Source organism: Caretta caretta, chromosome 3 (assembly GCF_965140235.1).
Source record: "Caretta caretta isolate rCarCar2 chromosome 3, rCarCar1.hap1, whole genome shotgun sequence".
Classification (NCBI taxonomy): Eukaryota; Metazoa; Chordata; order Testudines; family Cheloniidae; genus Caretta; species Caretta caretta.
In genome coordinates this window covers 181,065,992-181,080,358 of record NC_134208.1, presented here as the reverse complement: position 1 = coordinate 181,080,358, position 14,367 = coordinate 181,065,992, and positions in this window count along the sequence as shown.

The window sequence follows — 14,367 nt, the reverse complement described above, 5'->3', positions numbered from 1 at the left end:
TTGCAATAGCTATTCTATGGCCTGGTGCTTTTTCTCAATGTCCCCCTCCAGCACTGTTCTGCTGTTGCTGAAATCCATCATTCATAGTCCATTCTGAACGGTGGAGCGAATCAGGTCACTGAGATAATGATACTCCCAACAGTGATCCAGCAGGGTGTGCTTAAAGAAGAGCCAATATATTCCTTCTGCTTTTACATATACTGCAGAAATATTTGCAAAGGTTCTACCTATCAGCATGTTATTTGGCACCACTGACTCCAGAAAACTCTGTTTAGGTTATGCCAGTTACATAACAGAGTTTGCATTCCTGGTTAGACTTCAAAGCCACAAAGTTCCAGTGAAGGTTTGCTCTTCTCAAATGCTTCATCCTATTGTCTACTAGTATTCCAAGGTGAATACGAACTCCTCCTCTATGATGGTGCCCAAAGGGATCAAGTAGAAAGCCACTGTTTCCTTCACCTCAATACAACTTCTACTTTCTCTGAAGAAAGACTCACAGTTTTGGTTGTTCTTATTTAGGAGACCAAGAGATCGAACTAAAAATACAATTTTCTTTAAATACTTAGTGTTATTTAAACTTGCTACATTATAACTTTCACTCACTCAATCCCACTTATTAATGCATTGTTTTCTTAACAGGTATACATTTGATTCTCTTAATGCATGGACAACTCAAGTAGCTTAATAGAACGTTTTATTTTTTGTTGCAAAGATATACAACTCTGAAAGAAACAGACTTAGCCGTAAAGGGTCAAATCAATAATACATTTTCTGTACATTTATCAGATTATTACTGAGAACACTAATTTAGTGCACATTATATCTTAATTACTCTTATCTCTGTCCCTAAAGAGTCCCATTAACATAAGTGAGCTTTAGATGGCCTATTAATAGACAGCCTGGTATGGCATATTGCAATTTGGGTATACACTTGACAAAAATTCCCCTCCTCCTTTCCCACAGGTTGCCTCTTTCATCTTTGTTCTTTGTAAACTAACCTCACATCTATTTAACACATATCTCCAATGAGGCTTATACACTTTTACCTTTTATGCATTAAAATAAAAGGCACTGAATTAAAACAGAGGAATTAAAACAACAAAAATCCCTTCTTTCTTCACCCTCTAAGGCTCAGATGACACAAGCTGTTCCTGTTTTTTCTTGAAATTTCAATAGGGCCTGTGATATAGGGTGCAACTGACCATGCTAGCTCCTCCTGCGGTCCTCTTACAGATCAGCTCCACAGGTCGGTATGCAGACTCTGGCGGTATCCTGCCTGCCATCATTTCTGCTCCTGGACCTGTGTCACTCCAAGGACTGTGGTGTCCTTTTCAGGACAGTCCTCCAGATGGGCCACACTCTGTGCTCTCCCCTTCCAGGCCCAGCCACTTCCTCAGTGGCAAGAAGGGCATGGGGGGGAACCGGGATCACCCATTACTCCATCTCCCAGCCCAGGAACCCTGTAGATTGCAGCTTTGTGCTGTACCCCCTCCAACTTCTCAGTCTATTTCCCTGGGTCACTTCCCCACAGCCCCAGCATCTTTCCCACTCTTATCTCAGGGCCTCAGCATGCCAGTCTTAACAGTCAGCCAGGAGCTTACTTTTAGTCCCCAGATCTTGGCCAGTATTGCTCTGTCCAAGGTGCTAGTGTTCTTCCTCCTGGAAGGCAGCCAGGCCTCCCTCCTCAAGCTCCAGGGAGAACTGAAGCTGCTCAGTCCTGTAGTCCTTCTTATATGGGCCTGCCCGTCCCTGACTGACTCCTTATCCCAGCCCTCTCTTGGGCCCTCTCTAATTGGCTGCCTCCTGCACAGACTTCCTAGGGCTCTATTAACCCTTATGGGTCAGTGTGGGGCAGATGCCCCATCACTGGACCCCACACAGACACCTCATCCTTCCCTTCTCTCTTATCATTTACTTCTCCTATCCCCTTCCTAAGGTTATCATATTCTCCTGTTCTTCTTATCTCAAAATGAGTTAAATGAAACAATCCACTGAATGCATCCGATGAAGTGAGCTGTAGCTCACGAAAGCTTATTCTCAAATAAATTTGTTAGTCTCTAAGGTGCCACAAGTACCCCTTTTCTTTTTGCGGATACAGACTAACACAGCTGCTACTCTGAAAAAAATTCATGTTGTGTTACTCATGCACATATATATTTGCAGGATGTGATCCCTATGACTTACAAACGCTTCAGATAATATGCCCTACACAGAAATGGCTCTATAGGCATGACAGACCTACATTAGAATAATGATACTGTTATTAATAATGGAAACAGGGGTGTTTTTGATTTTTGGGGTTCTCTCAGAGATAAGCTTCCAGCAGTGAACCCCACGAACTGACACACAGCTGACTTTTAACATTGACAGTCTCCATCTGTACTCTCATGAAAGACAGGTGTTCTCTCTCAGGAGCTGTGGGCATTTGGCTGTGGGTTCACATAATACTGAATGATCACTGTTAAAATTAAACAGTTAGCACATAGCACAAACTACCCGCAGCTCCCTTAAAATAAGAAGGAAGCATCCCTTGTGGACAGCATCTATATTGTAAGCGTTTTCTGTAGCAGAGCTTCCAAGCTGAAATGTATGTAGCTGAAAAGTCAGGGGTGGGGAAACAAAACAAAAAACTTAATCATATCTGACAATGTTTTCTGTATTGAAAAGGATATGCTTAATAGAAAGCCAAGAAGCATAAGATATAATCCATTTCTGGTGTGTAGTATCACCTAATATTTTAATATGTGACCTTGCTTTCATTTCAATAGATTTCCAGATTCTCTGGAAGCTAACCATTGGGCCTATTTACTGAATGGTACTAAAAGATATGAAATTCATATTTATAATGAGAACCAACTTCTGCATTTTCCAACTGTGAATGGAAGCAGTATAATTGACAGGAGCAAATTAAAAAGAAAATGTAGCATTGGATGAATTTGATATCTTGGCTCTGCTATATGATGATATCTCTGCTGCTTTTGCATAATTATTCTCCACTGACTAAAGAGTCATAAAATACTCTTTGAAAATATCCTGTATGGGGGAGTTAACTGAAACCCCTCCAGTTCAGAAAGGCTCACTAGCCACTAATAATAGTACATATCAATGTACCCATATGAATGTATGGGGATCTAGCAGATCCTGGCCAGCTCCCTGTTACTCCATTATAAACAGCTATTATTCTGTCCTAATATTGTTATTACCAAAGCACTTATATCAGGGACCATAGACTCACAGAATACCAGGATTGGAAGGGACCTCAAGAGGTCATCTAGTCCAACCCCCTGCTCAAAGCAGGACCAATCCCCAATTTTTGCCCCAGATCCCTATATGGCCCCCCCAAGGATTAAACTCACAACCCTGGGTTTAGCAGGCCAATGCTCAAACCACTGAGCTATCCTTCCCCCTGTGCATGATGTGTACACAGTGTAAGATGTAAGTATCTTACACAGTGTATCATCCCTGTGCATGATGTGTACACAGCGTAAGATATAATAACTGCTCCACAGACTGTAAATAGATAAGAAAGACAAAGAGTGGGAGAAAGGAAGGAATATTGTCATGGGTGGCAGGTATGAGAGGCTGGGGAAGACTTTGCTTTCCCAAACAGCCAGGTGTGGCACCACCCACGCTCCTCCCCCAGATCCCCGTCTGCTTCCTGTTCTGGCCCACTCTTCCCAGTTCCGCTGTGCAGTGCCGCCCGCCCACCTGGTGCTCCGGGGCTGGGGAGACTGCAGCCATGCCACCTGCCCTCCTGGCACTCTGGGGCTGGAGGGGGCTGGGGCCACTCTGGGTTGGGAGCACTAGCCTGGGGTGCGGGACAGTGGCAGCGGTGGGGGGCTCTGGGCTGCAGCGGATGGGCGCGTCGGCCAGAAGGAGCGGGGCTGGGGGCTAGCCTTTCCCAGCTGGCAGTCCATGTGCCACCGATGAATACTGTCCTTATTTTTCAGATTTCAGGAGAACAACCCAAGGTTACACAACCAGTCTGTGACTAAAGCAGGAATTAAACCTAGCTCTCCCAAGTCCTACTCCAACCACAAGATCTTTCTTCACTTATGGCTGAAATATTTTATGCTCAAAACATTATTCCAAGATCCTCCTTTTGTAATGATAGTATGTTAGCATAAATGTGTTAGTTTGAGCATATAATGCCCCCTTTAGTCCAGCCACATCTCTTTTTGAGTTCCAACATTTCAAGTGTGGAGGCCAAGCAGATGTGAGGATATACAACTGGAGGAACAGCGTAGAATCAGGCAGAATCAACAAAGAAGCACGTAAAATATGTAGCCCAGCTGTTTTTACTTTCTGATCAGGGGATCTGGTATAATGAAAGGTCATCCAAAATTACACTTCTTCATTCCTGTGATACTTCTGGCTAGAAGAGGGGAGAAAAAACAACAAATAATGGAAAAAGAAGATCAACTTAATCCATTTCAGTTTAACTCTGCAGGAGCTATGGTGAACTCTGGAGTAAGTGACACTAAGCTGAAATCCATGAAATGGTTGTCTCTCTGAAAAACCTCTTCTTAATAGCAAGTATTTGTTGAAGCTTGCACTGTCCTATCAAAGCTGATGATTAGCTAATTAAATACGTTCCTAGTGCCAGCTGAATCTGGTGTCTGTTTCTATCTTTTTGTAGTATTAATAATGCTAATAATTAATCATAAATTATATATATATGAATGCAGCTCCTTTCATCTGAAACATCACAATGCCTATTGACCGTTCTAATGTGAATAGGTTTGCATGGATTCAGAATTTAGCAAGATCTGTATATAAGAATCACCTGAAGGGTAAAATCCAGGGGTACAAAAGCACAACAAATTACACTGGTGGTATTAATGGTTATCAAGCAGATGCTAGTCTGGGTTATACGTTGTAAAGGGAGGCTCATTTACCTGTGCTGCATTCACAATTTTGGTTTTCATTAAACTGAGGAATGACAGTTATTGGGGCTGCTCATTTTGGGAGTTCAGGAAGGAGGAGGCCTTTATAAAGTTGTTTTTCCTTCTAATGAGCATGCATTATACACCTAAGCTCAGAAATGGGACCTCTTTTCTCTTCACATTACCAAAATAATGATACATTGTATCACCCAGGATGCTTGGGGAGTGAGGAGCAGAGAGGGAGACAGAGAGAGGCAGTTATTGGTCTGTTATCAGCATGTAGTTAGTTTTTGTCCTTACAGTCCCTTCTAAAATTCCAGAGTGTTAATTACCTTGAAAAATAAAAATCACTTTCTAAAAAAATTGTGTGAGTTTTGGATTGGGAGGCAAAATGATTTTGTAGCTAATGCCCTAAAAATAACCAGACTGGTATTCGGATGGTACCAAGCAATGTGCCAGCCTATCAATTCCCTTACAAAGCCCACCATTTTTAAAAAAATTCTTCTTAGTTAAAAGAAAATTATTTAAATCAGCTTATCTATTTTTATCTTAGATTCTATCAAAAACTAAGCAAATTATAGTATTCTCAGGGTTTCAAAAGGTTATTGATGCTCATGTCAAGCAAGATATATTTAATTTTCAAGAACAAAGTATAATGAAGCCACCACTAAACATCACTCTTTCTTAAAGCCAGCTCTGCTAATCAGTTTATATTTGTTGGTCTCTTGGGTGGCTGATTAAAATGGGTTCACTTTAAGATTTTGGCAGGCTAGTCTCCCCTCATTGCCTACCCCAACAGCACCTCTCCCCACCCCATACAGAATGTTTCATTGCGGAACACAGCTTTAGCTCGGCCCGTTCCCTAGCCCTAGCCCTCTTCACCCACCTGCTCACAAATGGACAGTAAGTGAACACTCAGTTCCTGCTTACTTCTGCACACCCAGGCCCAAGGTAAACTACCAAGAGAGGTAACTCTCCCTCATTCCACTGCTTGGGCATGTAATCCAAGTCACAATCTAGCTCATAGTTATTACCATAAATGACTAAGGACCAGATTCTGATACCATTACTCACACTGCAAAGCACCTCACTGCATGAGTAGTCCCACTGAAGTCAGCAAGACTGTTCATGGAGGAAGATGCTACTCAGCTTGAACATGGGTATCAGAATATCGTACACACACACACACACACACATAAAAATAAGGGGTCTGTTTCTGATTTCTCTGATACTAGTGAACAGGAACAACTCTGTTGAAGTCAATGGAATTATGCCAGTGTAAGTAAAAGCAGAATCAGGCCCAAGGGGGTTTAAATAATCTAAAATGAGCTCTAAGGCTAAATGAACGGAATACTACATAAAAGACAATGGGAAAAATATTTTTAGAAGCTTGCAGATCCACCTATCAAGTGGCTTCCTCCAAAGAGGCATCAGTTGAGCTGTCTGTTCTACAGTAGGTCAAATCTGTCTCTAAAGGCCAGTTCTGACAGGCTGGCTGCTAATGCCAAGTCAAGAAATGGAAATCTGCAGGGCTTTCTCAACTTCTTGCAGACTGATGACCTTTCTGAAACCTAATACAAAACATGATGTATTGGTGGAGGTGTTTAGGGATCACCCAGTATAACAAATGTGCAGCTTACCATTTGCTTTGTACAGTAACTGGGTTTTGTTTGCAAAGAATTGATTCCACATGCAGAATGTTGTGAAAAAACAAACAGCAAAATAAGTGAAACTGGCACCCATAAAAAATAAAAACAGTTAGTGAAGCTGTTACTAAATCATGTCCCGCAAACAAAAGGAACAGAAAGAAAAAAAAAACCTGAAATGCATTTGAATTTTATCACAGCCTTCAAATGAAATGTTAGATGAAGTGAAGGTCTCATCTTTTTTCTCAAGTTGTTAATGTTCAAGTTAACGTTCAAAGTTCAAAGTTAATGTTCAAGTTGTTTGTTCAATATCTTCATAAATGATCTGGAGGATGGTGTGGATTGCACTCTCAGCAAATTTGCGGATGATACTAAACTGGGAGGAGTGGTAGATATGCTGGAGGGGAGGGATAGGATACAGAAGGACCTAGACAAATTGGAGGATTGGGCCAAAAGAAATCTGATGAGGTTCAATAAGGATAAGTGCAGGGTCCTGCACATAGGATGGAAGCATCCAATGCACCGCTACAGACTAGGGACCGAATGGCTAGGCAGCAGTTCTGCGGAAAAGGACCTAGGGGTGACAGTGGACGAGAAGCTGGATATGAGTCAGCAGTGTGCCCTTGTTGCCAAGAAGGCCAATGGCATTTTGGGATGTATAAGTAGGGGCATAGCGAGCAGATCGAGGGACGTGATCGTTCCCCTCTATTCGACATTGGTGAGGCCTCATCTGGAGTACTGTGTCCAGTTTTGGGCCCCACACTACAAGAAGGATGTGGATAAATTGGAGAGAGTCCAGCGAAGGGCAACAAAAATGATTAGGGGTCTAGAACACATGACTTATGAGGAGAGGCTGAGGGAGCTGGGATTGTTTAGCCTGCAGAAGAGAAGAATGAGGGGGGATTTGATAGCTGCTTTCAACTACCTGAAAGGGGGTTCCAAAGAGGATGGCTCTAGACTGTTCTCAATGGTAGCAGATGACAGAATGAGGAGTAATGGTCTCAAGTTGCAGTGGGGGAGGTTTAGATTGGATATTAGGAAAAACTTTTTCACTAAGAGGGTGGTGAAACACTGGAATGCGTTACCTAGGGAGGTGGTAGAATCTCCTTCCTTAGAGGTTTTTAAGGTCAGGCTTGACAAAGCCCTGGCTGGGATGATTTAACTGGGAATTGGTCCTGCTTCGAGCAGGGGGTTGGACTAGATGACCTTCAGGGGTCCCTTCCAACCCTGATATTCTATGATTCTATGTGCTGTTATATTCACCACTACATCTCTCCTTGTTGAATTCAGGGGAAAAGAGAAGCAAACTTAGGGCATGTCTACACTGGCAGAGTTACAGCATCGGGAGTTACAGAGCCGCTCAGAGAGCATCAAAGGGAAACCGCTGTTGTGTGTTCACACTGTTAGCTGCCTGCGCAATAGCGTGTTCACACTTGCGGCACTTGCAACGGTATTCAGAGTGGTGCACTCTGGACAGCTGTCCCACAGAGCATTTCTTCCTCTTCTGCCGCTAAGAGTTGTGGGAAGGTGGAGGGTGTCACGGGGCATCCTGGGTCTTGTCCCAACCAAGCAATCCCTGTGCTTCCGTCTACATTTGGCCCCATCTTTCAACGGTTGGTGTACTGCGTGTCCTGCCTCTTCGGGCTGCAGGAATGGATCCCGAACTCTTGACCAATATGCTGCCCGCTCTGACCAACATGTCACAAGTGGCAGTGGAGTTATTCCTTAAACTACAAAGGCAAGAGGAGTGCGATGTTGATCTCTCCATGCGTAGTAGCTATGACACGAGATTGCTTGTGGGTTTCATGGAGGTACTGATGACAGTGGAATGCCACTTTTGGGCTCGGGAAACAAGCACTGAGTGGTGGGATCACATTGTGATGCACGTCTGGGATGATGAGCAGTGGCTGCAGAACTTTCAGATGAGGAAATCCACATTAATGGTACTGTGTGATGAGCTCGCCCCAGCCTTGCAGTGCAAGGACACGAGAATGAGAGCTGCCCTGCCATTGGAGAAGCATGTGGTGATTGCACTGTGGAAGCTTGCTACTCCAGATTGCTACTGATCAGCCGCTAACCAATTCAGAGTGTGAAAGTCCACCATTGGACTCGTGTTGACAGAAGTGTGCAGGGCCATTAATGGCATCCTCCTCTGAAAGACTGTGACTCTGGGCAATGTGCGTGACATTGTAGATGGCTTTGCACAAATAGGCTTTCCTAACTGTGGAGGGGCGATAGATGGCATGCACATTCCAGTTCTGGCACCAGACCACCTAGCCACTGAGTACATTAATCGCAAGGGGTATTTCTCAGTGGTTCTCCGGGCGCTTCTAGATCACTGTGGGCCTTTCACAGACATTAATGCAGGCTGGTCCAGAAAGGTGCATGACCCACGTATCTTTGGGAACACTGGCCTGTTCAGGAAGCTGCAAGCAGGGACTTTCTTCCCAGACCAGAAGATCACCGTAGGGGAAGTTGAAATGCCCATTGTAATCCTGGGAGACCCTGCCTACTCCTTAATGCCGTGGCTTATGAAGCCATACATAGGGTAACTTGATAGCAGCAAGTAGCAGGTTCAACAACAGGCTGAGCAAGTGCAGAATGACTGTTGAGTGTGCTTTTGGCACTGCCTCTGTGGGAAGCTGGACCTGACCAATGACAATATTCCTATGCTTCTAGCTGTGTGCTGTATGCTCCATAATATTTGAGAAGGGACTGGTGAAAGCTTCACTCAGGGCTGGACCACAGAGGCTAAGCACCTGGAGGCTGAGTTTGAACAGCCAGAGACCAGGGCTATTAGAGGGGTGCAGCGCGAGGCTGTAAGGATCAGGGATGCCTTGAGGCAGCAATTTGAAGCTGAAAGGCACTGATGTTTGTTGTTATGCTCAGGAGTTAAGTGCTTGTAATGCTAGGAGGTGATTGGTGCAGAAAATGCAATTGTATGTTGCTTTGTAGGGCTCTTTTTGCTTTCAATTAATAGAATAAAGATTGATTTTAAACCAACACAATTCTTTTATTAAAAAACAACAACCGGAGGAGCGACTAAAAAAAAAAAACCCGAAAAACCATCAGCAGTGAGGGGGATAAGGGAAGGGAAGGTCCCAGGAGGATGTGGGGTCCTGGGACAGATCGTAACCAAACTTCTCCTTTGGAGTACAATGCAGTGGGTACTGTACTTCAGCAGGACCAACCTGCAGAGGGATGGGTGTTGAGTACAGTGAGTAGTGGGAGTCCACAGTGCTGGACTGTGAGGGGGTAGGAGTGGAATGCCGCGGGTACAGACTAGAGCCAGGAGGTTGATAATAGTGTGTTGGTGGTGTCTGGGGGGAGCATGGGAAAGAGTTTTGCGACCACAGCTTCAGGAGAGGTCGGGCGCAGAGCTGCTCGGTTTGCAAAGCTAGTATCTCCTGGAGCATGTCTGCTTGGTGTTCCATAACCTTTAAGAGCCGCCCCATGGCTTCATTCTGGTGTGCCGCATTCTCCTTTCAGTCCCTTTTCTCGCGGCCCCACCACTCCTCAATTCCTGTTTCTCAGCAGCAGAGTGCATCATAACATCATGCAGAAAGTCCTCCTTAGTTCTTCTTGGTCATTTTCTAATTCTGTGCAGCCATTCAGCTGCAGATAACAAAGAGGGAGGCTGGGCTCCCAAGGTCATCTCTGTGAAGTTTAAATGCAACATTTTACAGAAGCAGTATTGTTTACAACATTGAGAACACTGATTCAGTTATTTAAAACACAGCCAGTACTCACACACCTGTCACTAACTGGCTGACCCCAGGCAAGCACACATGAGTCACAAGACCCTCAAAATGGTGTGTAGCTGCAGGTGCAGGGTAAAACACTCTTCCTGGGCCCTGCTGTATACTGGGCAAGTGGCTCTTGGGGAGAACCAGCACTGTAGGGGGGCCTGATAATCATTTATCTCCCCACACTTTACACAGGATGTGATCATTATGGAAGATATCTCGCTGCTGAGGGTGAGCAGGGAATCAAGAGAGGGTATTCTCCAAGACTGCAGCTTTCGCTCTGGCCCCTATGCAGCTCGTCTGTGTGCAGCAATGGTTCCCCCAACCCTGTGATGGCACATTGGTGAGGGAAAGTTACCGTTAATGGGGCAAGAAACAAAGCAGCTCTGCCGAGGAACCTGCAGCAGTGGATTGCCCAGTGTCTCCACGAGAGTTTCCTGGAGATCTCTGAAGGAGATTCTCGTGAAGTGAGGGAGTCTATCAGCAGCCTGTTCTGCCACTCAGACTAGGCATGTGGTGGGAAACAAACCTGCTTTCTGCAACCCTCCTGCCCCCAACAACTTGCTTCAGAGATTCCAAAAATCAAATCCACTTACCGGGGCCTCCTCTCCTGATTGTACTTTGCCAACATCTGACAGCTGTGACTGGCTAGCCTCCTCCAGGGTAGAAAAGAGCTCCTGGCTGCATGCATCTCTGATCTCCAAATCATCCTCTGCCTCTGGGTCTCCCTCCCTGTCCACATCGTTGGCCAAGATTTCCTCCTCCTGGCTTGGTCCACTCTTGACTGGCATGCGAGCCACCGAAGTATCCACAGTGGTCTTCACAGTGGAGGTGGGGTCACCTCCCAGTATCACATGCAGCTCTTTGTAGAACTGGGAGCTCGTGGGCTCAGCACCAGAGCGGCAGTTTGCCTTCCGCGCCTTGTCGTAGGCGTTCCACAGCTCCTTCACTTTGACCCTGCACTGCAATGTATCCCAGTCATGGAATTTACAGGGTGGGGATAATGATTGGTCACCTGAGGGCAGGGCAGTAGAGTTCAAACCGACGACCAGAAAGGCGAGAACAGGCATTGTGGGACAGCTCCCAGAGGCCAATCGCAGTGCTGTAATCAACCACAGTGTCTACACTGGCATCGCAGCATCTACACTGGCACCGGTGCAGAAAGTTGCATGCCTCTCATTGGGGTGTTTTTTTTAAAAGCACCACAACTGCGCAGTTTCTGCGCACTAAGTGGTGTGGCCGTGTGTGCACCTCGGGAGTTACAGTGCAGAAAGCTGCTTTACTGCCCAGAAACTTGCCAGTGTAGACAGGGCTTTAGGGTTTGTCTGGACAGTCAGCTAGGGAGTGGCAAGCCAGGGTGCGAACCTACCATGCACTAGCTTGCCGCGCACTAACTGGCCTCATGGACTCTGCTACAACACACTAAAAGGCCTATAGCGTGCTTTGACATACTGTTACCAGCTCAATTTAGGGCACCCCACCTATACCCTACTGAGCTAGTATATGGGGGAGTAGATCAGATCTCAGGCCAACAATACTGCTGTTTGAAACACAACACAAATTCTACACCCCATGCTAACTCTAAAAAAATCATTCTAAAACTCAAAAGCAATTCCTACTTGATGTCATCCAAGTCCCCACTCAACATCAATAATAATAAATAAGAATTCATAGCACATTACAGGCCAGATCTTCAGCTGCACTACTTTTGCACTGCTGAGGGGACGTACGTGAAAAAGTGAGGTTATGCCACCATTGCAGTTTTCCAGTCTCGGAGCTGGCTCTGAGCTGCAACTGGCTGCAATGGCCCCTCGGGGACATTCTGGCTCCCTTTCCCTGGGAACTGTCTGAACATGCTCCCTGTGCTGAGTGCTGACAAAGGAAGGGGTCACATAAAGTTTTCTACTCTGACATTACAGCATCTGTGGATTTCCGTGCATGAGAAGTCCCCAGGTAGCCTGTAAAATTAACTTTCTGGCTGCTTAGGCGGTGACTGTCTGTATAGAGCAGAGCTGCCAACCTTGCTCTGAGACTTTGGGAATTCCCTATTCCCCTCTCCTCAGTGGCCTCGGGTGCTCCCAGAGAAACAAGGATCTTGCCTTCCTTCCATTCTTGTCTATGGCCCAGGCAGGGGGATTAGACCCTCTGCTCATTGCACCCCTAGCCCGAACCCAAAAACAGGGAAAAGGAGAGGATCAGCCTTAGGAAAGCTGCCTTCCTATTACGCCTATGGCCCTTAATTACTTTGGCCAGTCTTGGGCCTGGACCTCCTTCCTGGGGTGATCCTCCTCCTCTTCTCCCTCCTCTGTCACATTCCTATCACTCCTTCCTGGGGTGATCCTCCTCCTCCACTACCACCTCCTTCTGCCCCTTTGGCTGCTCCCCCACCTTCACGCCCCACAGTGAGGGTCGACAGGAGGCAAGCAACTGTGATCGTCATTGGGATTTGGGGCACTGGATTCACTGCCCACAGCACCCTCTGTGGGCCTGCTGGCACACTTTAGGAACCTACAGCAAGTTAATGTTGCCCATCTGGGTCCACATGGTGTAGTTAGACTGTAACATGCAGGCTGTGGCTTGCCCAGTGAATCCAGAAGCCCCCAACCATTCAGAATCACTAGGGTTTGCCTTCGATCAACCCTCTCTATGCAGTCTATGCATGCGACACGGGGCAGTGAAGAAGAATGCCCCCTGCAGCTATGGCACTGTTTTCTGAGCGTCTCAGACCTGAGTCATAATGGGTCAGTCACTCCCTCTCCTTCTCTCTCTGTCACACACACACTTTATATATCTACATGTATACAGATGGGGGGGGTGCATGTGCAAAATTAGTAGATTTAATAACGAACTGGTGATTTCATAATTACATATAAAAAGCAGGCATATTATGGAAAATCAGAGAGGAATGGCATCTCTGATAGAAGTGAATTTCACTTTTTATGCTTATATCCAAATGCTATTGTATAAGAAAGCAAATAATCCTGGAGAATTTGAGCAATTTATTTAAAAGTAGGAATGTAAAAACACAAATAATCCATTACAAACAAAATACTCTAAACTGATAGTTAAAGATGAAGGAACCATGAAAACTTTCTCCAAGAGTTATAAAAGTCTTGTTAATAAATACTGCTGATAAAATTTAAAGGGACTAACTATTACAGTATGATAATCACTTGTAACCTGTGTTAAGCAAGTATTTGAAATTTTCAGTTTCTAGTCTGCTGAATATGTCAAACATTGAAGACTATTGATAACATAAGTAAAAACATTAGTCAGGAATGGGCAAAAATAGTGTTCTGATAGTTCCCAGTCATTTACAACCTTTTTGCTTCTCTTCATGTAAGATCCTTTAATGCTCAAAATGTATTTGTCAATTCACAATGTTTTTTTTAATCTGTCCTTTGCACTCTATGCAGCCTAATAAAACAGCTATCAAGTTTCCTAGGAAACTAGCATCAATCCTACTACAAAAAGAAAAGGAGTACTTGTGGCACCTTAGAGACTAACCAATTTATTTGAGCATGAGCTTTCGTGAGCTACAGCTCACTTCATCATCTGATGAAGTGAGCTGTAGCTCACGAAAGCTCATGCTCAAATAAATTGGTTAGTCTCTAAGGTGCCACAAGTACTCCTTTTCTTTTTGCGAATACAGACTAACACGGCTGTTCCTCTGAATCCTACTACATAAATCATCAAATTGAGCAAGTCCTATCTTCTATGTCTTAGTTTTCTAGTTATAGAGATGTGGATAAAAATATTCACCTTCTCTTTAAATATGATGGACAATATCTCTGATACCTAGATTGTTCAGTCAAAAATGGTAACTGAGCTGAGCAGAGCTAATGTCTTGATGGTGAACAGAGGGACACTGGAGAATGTACACTGTTTTTGTTCGGGCTGGGCAAAAAGCAAGCAATGTTTACTTATTAGAAAATGTGGTTCTACATAATTTTTCTGCAGGAAAAAGACTGATTCTGGTGTAATTTTATGTTAGGGAAATCTAAAAAAATTTCATTTCAGGTCAATTCTAATCTTTGTGTCTGAGTCACCATGGTGTCTCATGGGAGTTGAAGTTCTGGGTCTCTCATT